Source organism: Pseudocercospora fijiensis (assembly GCF_000340215.1).
Source record: "Pseudocercospora fijiensis CIRAD86 unplaced genomic scaffold MYCFIscaffold_4, whole genome shotgun sequence".
NCBI classification, from domain to species: Eukaryota; Fungi; Ascomycota; class Dothideomycetes; order Mycosphaerellales; family Mycosphaerellaceae; genus Pseudocercospora; species Pseudocercospora fijiensis.
In genome coordinates this window covers 3,377,722-3,390,160 of record NW_006921535.1, presented here as the reverse complement: position 1 = coordinate 3,390,160, position 12,439 = coordinate 3,377,722, and positions in this window count along the sequence as shown.

Sequence of the window (12,439 nt, the reverse complement as noted above, 5' to 3'; positions counted from 1 at the left end):
TACGCTAGTATACTATATAGGTCCGGATATATTCGGGGATATACCGCTTACTATTTAGCTAGTAGTATATACGCGATAGTAGCTCGTACGACCTCTCTATACTATAGTAACTAGCGAGCTTACTATTATAGTGCCTCTTTAAAAGCTCTTATCTAATTGATTGTTTAGCGGGGATATAGTATCTACCCTTAAACTTTAAGTAACCCTTGTCGTCGATCGACTAACTATTACTCTTACTAGATCGAGTCGCTCGTCTACTTATAAGCCTATTAATACGCTCGATAGTAAAGGCGTCCCTCTACTAAGTACGTAATAGCTTATCTATAAACGATTAACTATCCCTATTCGCAAGGTTATTTAATAGTACCCTCGCTATCGAACGAGGTACGTATTATATATATCTAATAGTACTAGTAGCCGGAACTACTACAACCTCTTCTATAGTGCTGTCGCTATAGATAGCAATATCTTTAATCGAGTTATTATAGCTCGAGCGACCTACGTCCTTTCTAACGTATACTAGAAGAACGACAACTCCGCTATAGTATTTATTGCCGCCGCGGAGTCCGGAAGTCCGCTTATCCTACGCTTGCTTATTAATAATACGGGCTATAGCAATCTTATGCTATAGGGTTAGAAACAATAAATTAATAGATTGCTAAGTCTCGCTGTCGTAATTAGGCCGCCTCGATGGGCTATCGGTAGGGTTACTTACGCCTAGCCGGTATAATATATTAAAATCGAACCCGGCGAGGTAGACGGCCTATCTAGCCTATCGACCTATAACCCTAGTAACCTTCGTAATTCTACGAAGGTTGTTATAGTCCGTATAGACCTAGATAGTATACTAAGCACTATCGAGATAGTAACGCTAGTACTTAAAGGCTTTAACGATTGCTAAGAGCTCTTACTCGTAGGTCTCGTAGCAACGTTCTATATCGATTATCTTTCGCGAGAAGAAGGCAATCGGGTACTAATAGTAGTCCTTATCCGACTACTAAGACATTATAGCTAATATAGCAAACTGCGAAGCGTTAGTCTTAATACGAATCTGCTTGTCCGGTACGAAATAGTATAATAAGGGGACTTTAGTAAACCGTTGCTTTAAACCGTTAAAAGCGGCTTATACTTTATTAGTCTATTTGAACTCTCTAGATAGATTAGCCTTAGTTTTAGTAAGCTTAGTTAGTAGCATTATATGCCTCGAATAGCCCTTAATAAACCGACGGTAGAAGTTAGTAAAACCTAGGAATAATTAAAGCTCCTTAATACTAGTAGGCGTTAGCTACTTAGTAATAGTCGTAATCCGATTAGGATTAGCCTTAACACTCTCGGTTAATACGAGGAAGCTAAGGAAGGCTACCTCCTTAGTAGTAAAGGTGTATTTAGAAGGCTTATAATACAAGCTATAAGCCCGTAGGCAGTCGAGTACCTTACGTATAGCGGCCTAATATTCCGCAATATTAGGTAAGTATATATAGACTAGGATATCGTCTAGGTAAACTATATAGAGGTAATCTAATAGGCCTAATAGGGCCCGATTAATATAGGACTAGAATGTAGTAGGGGCATTAGCTAGCCTAAATATTATAACTAAGTACTCGAAATAGCTATAGCGAGTGCGGAAGGCTATCTTCTATTTATCGCCCTTACGAATGCAGATACGATAGTACGCATCCTTAATATCTAATATAGTATAGAAATAGGCGCTAGATAGGCGATCGAGGGTCTTATTAATAAGCGGAAGTAGATAGCGGTCCTTAATAGTAACAGCATTAAGCCCTCTATAATTAATATATAAACGTAGGCTACTATCCTTCTTTAGAACAAATAGGATTAGTATACTAGTAGGGCTATTGCTATACTAAATTCGACTATTAGCTAGGTTCTTATCTAGGTACTTACGCAATATAGTAAGTTCTCGTTTACTAAGGTTATAGAGGGGCCTAAAGGGGACCTCTTTGCCCTCTATAATATTAATCTTGTAATTAGTCTCCTTAAATATAGGCAATATCGATGCTAGGTAGTGTTTAAATATATTAATATAGGTCTCTCGAATAGGTAGTAGTATACGAGCAAGCTAATTAGGATCTATACTATTAGGAGGTATAGGTTTATCGTTATCTCTACCGAGAAGGTTAGCCGTCGGATTAGCTAAGGCAGGCGTTAGATTGCCGATAAATAGGACCCGGATATCGTCGGGACACTCGCTAATATTAATATATTTAATATCCTCTCTCCTAGCGATTCTAAATCGCTACTATTAACTACCTAAGTCTATAACTATAGTATAGTGCTTAAGAATAGGGTTGCTAATAACAATATCGGATAGAAGGTTGTCTATATCTACTACGTAGGCAGTAAAATCTAGTAAGCGTTTATTGCCGAGGTCGTCTTTTAGAACTATAGGAATATAGTAGGCCCTATGGGTTAAGTGCCGAGCGTTATTAAACTAAGCAAGGGTTAGTATATTAGTTCTAGGCAATTATCGGAGGTCTAATTGCTTAGCTAGGCGGTAATTAATAAGGGCGCTAACCGAATTTCCTAGATCTAGTATAACCTTAGTTTAATAGTTAGTTCTATACGTATCCTATATAAGACAGGTGCGTATAATAGCTAGTATAATATCGATGGTTTTACGCCGTATAAGGCTAACAGTTAGTGCGGCGCTTATTCTTTTTTCGACTAATTAAAGGAGCCGATAGGGGTAGCATTAGCGGCTAAAAGGTGTTTCCTATACTTAGCGGAAGCATAGTTAATTCGGGCCTAGTCCTTAGGTTTGTTATATTAGCCTAGTAGATAGCTAGTACTATTACAATTAAAGCACTTCAATCTAGTTAGAACATTGCCGTAGCCGCTATTACTACTATTGTTAGTTAAGCGATTAGTATTATAGGGATACGAGCCCCTTCTACGGCCCCTATTGCGGCTAGACCCCGTAGTGGTTCGGTTTCCGAACTACTAAACGTATATGGTTTGGTTTCTTAGCGGCGAACTAGCTCCCTAGTTCCGGTTTGGTTTTTTCGAACTATATAGATTCCTAGTTTAAACTAGAGACTGTATTAGTTTTACTATAAGGACACTCTTATTCGACTGCCGGCTACGATTGCCGGCTATAATAGTAACTCTATTACATTTACTACGCTCTTTTGCTATTACTAGGGCGTAGTTGCCGTTGCTAGGGCGTAGTTGCCGTTGCTAGGGCGTAGTTTTGCTATAAGGATACTCTTATTCGACTACCGGCTACGATTGCCGGCTATAATAGTTACTAGGTTGTATTTACTACGCTTTATTACCGTTGCTAGGGCGTAGTTGCCGTTGCTAGGGCGTAGTTGCCGTTACTAGGGCGTAGTTACTATTACCGGGGCGTAGTTGCTATAGTTACGAAAGCTTACTTATATAACGTTACGTAGGCGGCAACAATTAGGGCTTCGCGACATTCTTACACTTTTAACTTCTTCCTCTATACCTATACCGACAATAACTACTATACGCTACGCCCCCGCCTCTTTCTATTATAGTAGGCACGGAACGCCGGGCCTATATATACTTTCGTAGGACCGTAGATACTCTTACTAATACTATACTATTGCCTAACTACTAATCGTCCCTCGTATAACAATTAGTAGCTTCGCTTTAGTTAGATCTAGATCTGTTTAAATAGTACCTAAGTACTAGACGAATAGGCACCTTAAAAAACTAAAAAACCCTACCGCCGCCGCTTAACGCGACTACAAGGTCCCGTACTAGCGGCACCGACCTACCTACCTAACTATAACAACTACCTACGCTCGATATAGATACGATTACGACAGTCCTCTAAATTCCGCATATTATCTTCCGTATATATATAGCGATATACCGACAGCCCTCTAATCGACGGCGCCCTATAGCCCTCTAATCGCTAGACTAGGCGGCCCGCCTTCCTTATCTAGGTTTGTTTACTCTATACTAGCACCTACCGAAGCGGGCACTAGTCGAGGCAAGAGCCTACGAGTACCCTAATAGTTTCCCGACTCTAGTCTAGTTCCTTAACTCTATACTTATCCTATACTTATAAGATTATCGAGCCTACGCTTACTCTATAAATATACTAGCTTCTATACGCCCCGATTTAGACGCCTACTCGTTAAACATTGCTTTTTGCTTTAAGGAATTCTTAGCTAACGCCGGTTACGCTAAGTTAGTATACTAGAAGTAGAGAGACCCGTTAAAAGCAGTCGTTACGACAATTACTACTTATTATTAGCCCCTAGAAGAATATATACCGCGAAAACTCTCGGACGCTAGAGGTAGTACTACCCTCGGTTTCCCCTAAGATTAGGCAGTTAACCGCTCTTTAGTTACGGTAGTAGCGAAGACACTAATTGCACTCCGAGACGAACTTGCTATTTTAGACTCGATAGAACCTAACGACTTAGCGGCTCCTACTCTAGAACTAGCACCGCCGTTACTAGATATAGTAGTACCCGCAAGCGCAAGTCCGGATACTAGTCTATAACTACGCCGCCGCCGAACGATCTTAGTAGCTAGTACGCGACGAGTTACGCATATACGCTATAGGTCCTTACTAATAGTTTTTCTCCTAGGTCTGCGAGAACTTAGTGCCTTAGAGCTGTTACCTATAAGTAGTCCTAATTTGTCCTTACCGGTTTTAGTCGGCCCTAAGTAGCAGAGTCCTAAATAGTAAGGTTCTAAGTAATATAGTCCTAAGCCCGAGTACTAGGATACAGAGTAGTAGAGTCCTAATTAGTAAGCTCCGGAGCAATAGAGCCCTAAGCCCGAATAGTAGGAGCTCCCGGCCCTAAGTAGTCTAGAGTCCTCTTTACTAGCTCCTAAGCTTTAGCGACAAGGTACTTAGTAGCGAGAACCCCGACGATAAGAGCAAGAGCTACTACTCCCTCCCGTACTAGCTAAGAACGCAGTCGATATGTCTTAAGATATAGACCTAAACACCTAGCGTATAGACTTAGTATATATAGAGCCTAGTATAGAGCGTAACCCGCCTCCTCGCTAGCAACGCTATAATAGATTAGTCGACGCTTTCCTAGGCATAGAGGCTAGACGCCTAGTCGCGGACTACTAGCGAGCACGCAACGCTAGCGTAGGACTATCTGTTAGGGCTAAAGAGGCTACACGTAATTGGCATATAATTAGGCCGAGTAAAGCTAGGGTCTTAGTGCCTTAGGTAGGGCTTAGCGCTTAGCGTTAGGCTAACTAGCCTGCCTTCCTCCCTCTCCTTTTAGATCTCTATCGAATACTATACTAATTCACCACTACCCTATCTACCTGCTAATATAACCCTTCTTATACAGTATTCGATCCACCCTTTAAGGGTAGCAGCTAGATAGTCCTTATTTCAAGCTTTTAGCGGTATAGCTACGAAAACTATCGATTTAACTATATTGCGCCCGAAGAACGGGACCTATACGTACTATTCTATCGAAACAACCGTACTAATTATCAAGATTTAAGCAAGGCCTTCTTTACGGCCTATTATACTAAGTTAAGCATACTAAGCCGATATCTACTAATTCCGCTATATCCGCATCTTAGGGGCTAACAATACATTATTAGTGTCGCCCCTTACAATAGCCGGTTTATTACGAAACAACAACCGTACTGCCGCTAGTAGCGCTAGCAACGACAACGCTAGTAGTATAGTGCCTACCGAAGTGCCTACTAAGGCTCCTACTAAAGTACCTCCTACTAAAGGGCCTACTACTAAGCCTACTAAAGAAGAACCTGTAATTCTAGGTAACGATCTAGAATTGCCTATTAACGACATTCTTAACAATATTGTTAATCGACGATATAGCTAGCTAGCCTTTAGGCCCTAGCTAGTAGCGAGACTTTAAGAAGCTACCCAAAACAGGCTTACTGCCCTACGTTAAGAACAATAGCTAAAGGATAATCTCCTCGAGATTCGCCGCCTTTAGGAGGCCCTAATAACTAATACTAAGCCGACAGCAGGGCCTTCCTCGCTATTAGTTCTAGTCTAGAAGAAGGATGCTAAACTTAAGGACTGCACTGTGTTTAATAGCTCTAGCCGAAAGCAGTACAACGACTACATTCGTAACTGTGAGCTTAACTAGCGCAACGCACTAAGAGCGCTACTAGACGACTATTCCTTAGTCGTATACGCTATATAGTATATCAATAGCGACCTAAAGCGTATATAGGATAACTATTTTAATTCCCTTTACGACCAGACCGCTGTTTAGTAGCAAGACTACAAGACTATTATACTAGACACCCTTAGAAACCCTATACTAAGGCAACAACACGCTTAGGACTAATACCTTCGAGCTAAACAAAAGACTGATCAATCGGCTCGCTTATTTAAGGCCTATTTAAAGACCCTCGAGGACGATTTGCTAGCTAAGACCGACTCTATCTAGATTTCCGAAATACGCCCTAAATTGCGATAGGAATTAGTCCTTAAATTAGACCGCCGCCGTATGTTTGAATAGACCAATCTTACACGCATTTAATTTATAGTTGAAGTCGAGACTATAGAGCGTATAGTACAGCTCTAATAACGGTTAGAATCTAAGATACGCCTAGCTACCTATCGTAGCCGCGGAGGAAACTAAGGTTCCTACTAGAACAATAGTACTAACAATAGGAATAGTAACAACGACCGTAGAAGAAGCCGTAGCCGGCGGCTATATAGAGGAGGCCGTAATAGGGGCCGTAGAAGGGGCTCGTATCCCTATAGTACTAATCGCTCGGCTAACAATAGCGGCAATAGCTATAGCAATCCCCTAACCGGATTGAAGTGCTTTAATTGTAATAGCACTAGCTACCTACTAGGCTAATGCGACAAACCTAAGGACTAGGCCCGAATCGACCGTACTACCGCCGAACACCGAAAGCACCTTTTAGCAGCTAACGCTACCCCTATAGGCCAACCTTCTTATTAGTCGAAAAAAGAGTAAGCGCCGCACTAACTGTTAGCCTTGTGCGGCGTAAGACTATCGACATTGTGCTAGCTATTATACGTACCTGTCTCGTATCGGACACGTATAGGACTAACTATAAGACTAAGGTTATACTAGATCTAGGAAATTCAGTTAGTGCCCTTATTAGCTATCGCCTAGCTAAGCAATTAGACCTTCGATAACTGCCTAGGACTAACCTGCTAACCCTTGCTTAGTTTAATAACGCTCGGCACTTAACCTATAGGGCCTACTATGTCTATATAGCCCTAAAGGACGACCTCGGCAATAAGCGCCTACTAAACTTTACTGCCTACGCGGTAGACATAGATAGCCTCCTATCTAATATTGTTATTAGCAACCCTGTTCTTAAGTACTATGCTATAGTTATAGACTTAGGCAGTTAACAATAGCGATTTAGAATCGCTAGGAAAGAGGACATTGAATACATTAATGTTAGCGAGTGCCCTAATAATATTAGGGTCCTATTTATTAGCAACCTAACCCTAGCTAATCCGACGGTCGACCTGCTCGGTAATAATAATAAGCCTATACCCCCTAATAGCATAGATCCTAATCAGCTTGCTCGTATACTAGAGCCTATCCGAGAGACTTACATTAATGTGTTTAAACACTACCTAGCATCGACATTGCCTATATTCAAAGAGACGGATTATAAGATTGATATTATAGAGGGCAAAGAGGTTCCTTTTAGCCCCCTCTACAACCTTAGTAAACGAGAGCTTGCTATACTACGTAAATACCTAGAGGAAAACCTAGCTAATAGCCGCATTCGGTATAGTAACAGCCCTACTAGTACACCTATCCTGTTTGTTCTAAAGAAGGATAGTAGCCTGCGTTTATACGTCGATTACCGTAGACTTAATGCTATTACTATTAAAGACCGCTGTCTACTTCCGCTTATTAATAAGACCCTCGATCGCCTTTCTAGGGCTTACTTCTATACTATACTAGACATTAAGGATACGTACTATCGTATCTGTATTCGCAAGGGCGATAAATAGAAGACGGCCTTTCGTACTCGCTATAGCTATTTTAAGTACTTAGTTATGCTATTTAGGCTAGCTAATGCCCCTGCTATATTCTAGTCCTATATCAATCGGGCCCTATTAGGCCTATTAGATCACCTCTGTATAGTTTACCTAGATAATATCCTAGTTTACACACACTCTCCTAACATTGCGGAACACTAGGCTACAGTCCGTAAGGTACTCGATCGCCTAAGGGCCTATAGCTTATATTGCAAGCCTTCTAAATGCACCTTTGCTACTAAAGAGGTATCATTCCTCGGCTTCCTCGTATCAACTAAGGGTGTTAAGGCTGATCCTAATCGGATTAAAACTATTACTAAATGGCCTGTTCCTACGTTAATTAAGGAGCTGTAGTCGTTCCTCGGTTTTGCTAACTTCTATCGCCGATTTATTAAGGGCTATTCGAGGCATATAATGCTACTAACTAAGCTTACTAAAACCAAGGCTAACCTAACTAGAGAGTTCAAATAGACTAATAGAGCACAAGCCGCTTTTAACGGTTTAAAGAAGCGCTTTACTAAAGTCCCCTTATTGCACTATTTTGTACTAAGCAAGCAGATCCGCATTGAGACTAACGCTTTACAGTTTGCTATATTAGCTATTATATTACAATAGGCTAATAACAATCACTAGCACCTAATTACCTTCTTCTCGAGAAAGATAATTAATGCTAAGCGTCGCTACGAGACCTACGAGCAAGAGCTCTTAGCTATTATCGAGGCCTTTAAGCATTAGAGGCACTACCTCGATAGGGCTCAATATACAATACAGGTCTATATAGACTATAACAACCTCCGTAGAATCACGAAGGTTACTAGGGTTATAGGTCGATAGGCTAGATAGGCCGTCTACCTCGCTAGGTTTGATTTTAATGTATTATATCGGCTAGGCGTAAGCAACCCTGCTAATAGCCTATCGAGGCGACCTAATTACGATAGCGGGACTTAGCAATCTATTAATTTATTGTTTCTAACCCTACAGTATAAGATTGCTATAGCCTATATTGTTAATAAGCACGCGTAGGATGAGCGGCTTACCGGACTCCGCGACGGCTTAAAGCATATTAATGCTCTTGCTATATTAATAGTACGTGTTAAGGCAAGAGCTAAGGATACAGATAGGAGAAGTTATAATAACTCCCTAGTCGATATCGCTATATATAGTAACAGCGATTAAAGCACTAATATAGTTAATCCGGCTACTAGTGCTATTAGATGCATACAATACGTACCTCGTTTAATAGCGAGGGTGCTGTTAAATAACCTTGTAAATAGGGATAGTCAATCGTTTATAGATAAGCTATTACGGGCTTAGTAGAGGGACGCCTTTGCTGCTAAACGTATAGACAAGCTTGTAAGTAGGCGAAAGACTCGATCTAGTAAGAGTAACAACTAGTCGATCGATAACAAAGGTTATTTAAAGTTCAAGGGCAGATACTATGTCCCTGCTAAACATTCGATCCGATAAGAGCTTCTTAAGCGACACTATAATAGTAAGCTTGCTAGTTACTATAGTATAGAGAGGTCGCACGAGCTACTATCGCGCACATACTACTAGCTAAATAGTAAGCGGGATATAAAGGACTACGTAAACACGTGCGCCGTATATTAACGTATTAAGGCACTAAAGTATTAGCCTTTTAGCGAGTTATCCTCATTGCTAATCCCTTATAAGCTATTTGTAGAGCTTATAATAGATTTTATTACAGGTCTTCCCCCTACTAAGCGAAGAGGAAGCAAAGACATCTTTAACGCCATTCTAGTCGTTATAGACCGATTTACTAAGGGCGCTCGATATATCCCGGCGCGGAAAGATTGGACTACTATTAATATAGCAGAAGCGCTGTAGAACAACATCTTCTATACCTATTAGGGGACCCCTAAAGGGATAGTCTCTAACCGAGGCTCGATATTTACATCTTATTATTAGAGTAAGATTTGCCTATAGCTAAGACTCAAGCATCGCCTATCTATAGCATTCTATCTACAAACAGATAGTTAAACCGAAAGGCAGAATGCTACGCTATAGCAGTACCTACGCAGCTACATTAATAAGAACCCTAATAACTAGGTTAATCTCCTACAGCCTATAGAATTCGTATACAACAATAGTATATACTTATCTACTAAGGTTTTACTATATATAGCTATAATAGGCTAGAACGCCGCCTTACTATAAGACCTATTTACCTCGCTCGAGGCCGAGCGTAAGGAAAGGGAAGCGCGTTAAGTACTAACACCTAAGACGCTAGCGGCTATTAAGAGGGTTTAAAAGATACGGGAAATTCACGCTATAATAGCTAACAAACTAGCAAAGGCCTAGGCCTATTAGAAGGCCTACTATAACAAACACTATACGCTAATAACCTTCAAACAAGGCAACATAGTTATACTTAGTACGAAGAACCTCCGCATCCGTAAACACCTATTACCTAATAGCAAAACACGCCCCAAACTAGTACCAAGGTACATTAGTCTATTCCGCATTCGAGAAGTTAAGGGCTCCTCCGTATAGGCCTATTAGTTGTAGCTTCCTCCTTATTACACTATCTATAACACCTTCTATATATCCCTCCTTAAGCTATATTACCTACGCGAGGGGGATAAAGCCCCTACTAAATACGAAGACATACTAGCGGATAGTAAAGAGCTATAGTCTATAGAACGTATCCTATAGCACCGGACTAGGAAAGGCAAGAAGGAGTACCTATTAAGATAGCAAGGCTATTTACCTAAATAGGACTCTTAGGAGGCTAAAGACTCGTTTAAGGATATAACTAAGTTGTTAGATGAGTATTAGACTAGCGTAAAGAACACGAAGAAGGCTAAGAGCTTATAATGCCTATAATATTACTACTAAGCCTAGGAACAATACTACCCCCGGGGTGCTATTAAGCTAACTAATTAGAGGCCGGCAAACTAGGATAATAAGACTATACTACTATAATAAACGCGCACCGAGTGTTAACAAGCGCGCTATAACGCGCTAACTATTCGCTACTCTTTTAGGAAACTACCTCTCTACTAACGCGCCCTACAAGGCCCTTCTCCTAGTATTTAGGTCCCCCTCTTGTTCCTTCCTTCTATCGAGGCCTCGAGGCCTAGGAGATCGGCGAGGGCGGCGCGTAGGCGCGTAGAAGGGTGATAATAATAATAACGACAGCGTCTCGTCTATGCTAAAGGGCGGCACGGCCGGCGCGGCTATGTTAGTAACGGTATTGCGGAGTATATTATTAGTTAAAGAAGGAAATTAAAACAAGGTGAAGTTAGCGCTAAGACGACTAGCGCCGCTATTGTTAACATTACTTACTATTGTCGCTACGCCTATAGACACAACCTTACCTGCACTACGAGCCTAAGGCACCTTTAATTAAAACTTTAACTAAAACTTTAAGCCGCTTAAAAGATTGAGCGACTAATAGACTAACTAACTAAGGGCAAAACTATAGAGCCAAGCTAGCCGGGGTCGATCTTGCGGACAATAGGTTACTCCTCGATCTATCTAACCCTTTAAGCGAGGCGAACCTCTACTACTACACTTATAATAGCCTTTACCTATAGAAACCAGACGAGCTGTGTTTTTTTTAAAAAGATATAATTAGTTAACACTTAAAGGCTGCTAAACCTAACTAATTAGGGCTAGCGAAACTATAAACAATAATAGTCCTCGTAATAATAAGAACAATCCCTCGGAAACGGACAAACCCTCGGAAGCGGACATTTCTAAGTCTTTTAAGAGTAGACGCAAAGAACTCGGTACGACATTACTTAGAGCGGAGGCAGGGCTGCAATACCTCGTACGTCTACCTATTATAGTAGGGAAGACGCGCTCGTATTATAATTAGTCGAAGGCCCTCAATTCTCGTAGATATATATCACTTTATTATATATAAGAATAGCGCAGTTAGAGTTGCATATTGTGTTGTGTTAGAAGTGAGGTTTGACATAGTTATATAATTAGGTAGTTAAGTGTTTAATTTAGCGCGGACTAAGCAGCTTATTAGACCTGCTAAGTTAGCGGCAATAGGGGTCGAGATTGGAATATAGGTAGGCTACGAGGGCGCGGCCTTTAGAAGGGAAGCGTGTATTAGGGCCAAAGAGGCTATACGTGATTAGTATGTAATTAGGCCGAGTGAAGCTAGGGTCTTAGTGCCTTAGGTAGGGCTTGGCGCTTAGCGTTAGGCTAACTAGCCTGCCTTCCTCCCTCTCCTTTTAGATCTCTATCGAATACTACACTAATTCACTACTACCCTATCTACCTGCTAACATAACCCTTCTTATACTATCCTCCTAAAACTAGCGTAACGGCAAGTAGCTAGCTTACGACAATCCGTAGCCTTAATACCTATAAGGGGGCGCACTACGCGAAGTCCTAGTACGCGAGAACTAGAACGCCGCTAGCGCTAACGCGGCCGCTAAAGACGCTAACGGCGAAATCCTAAACGCC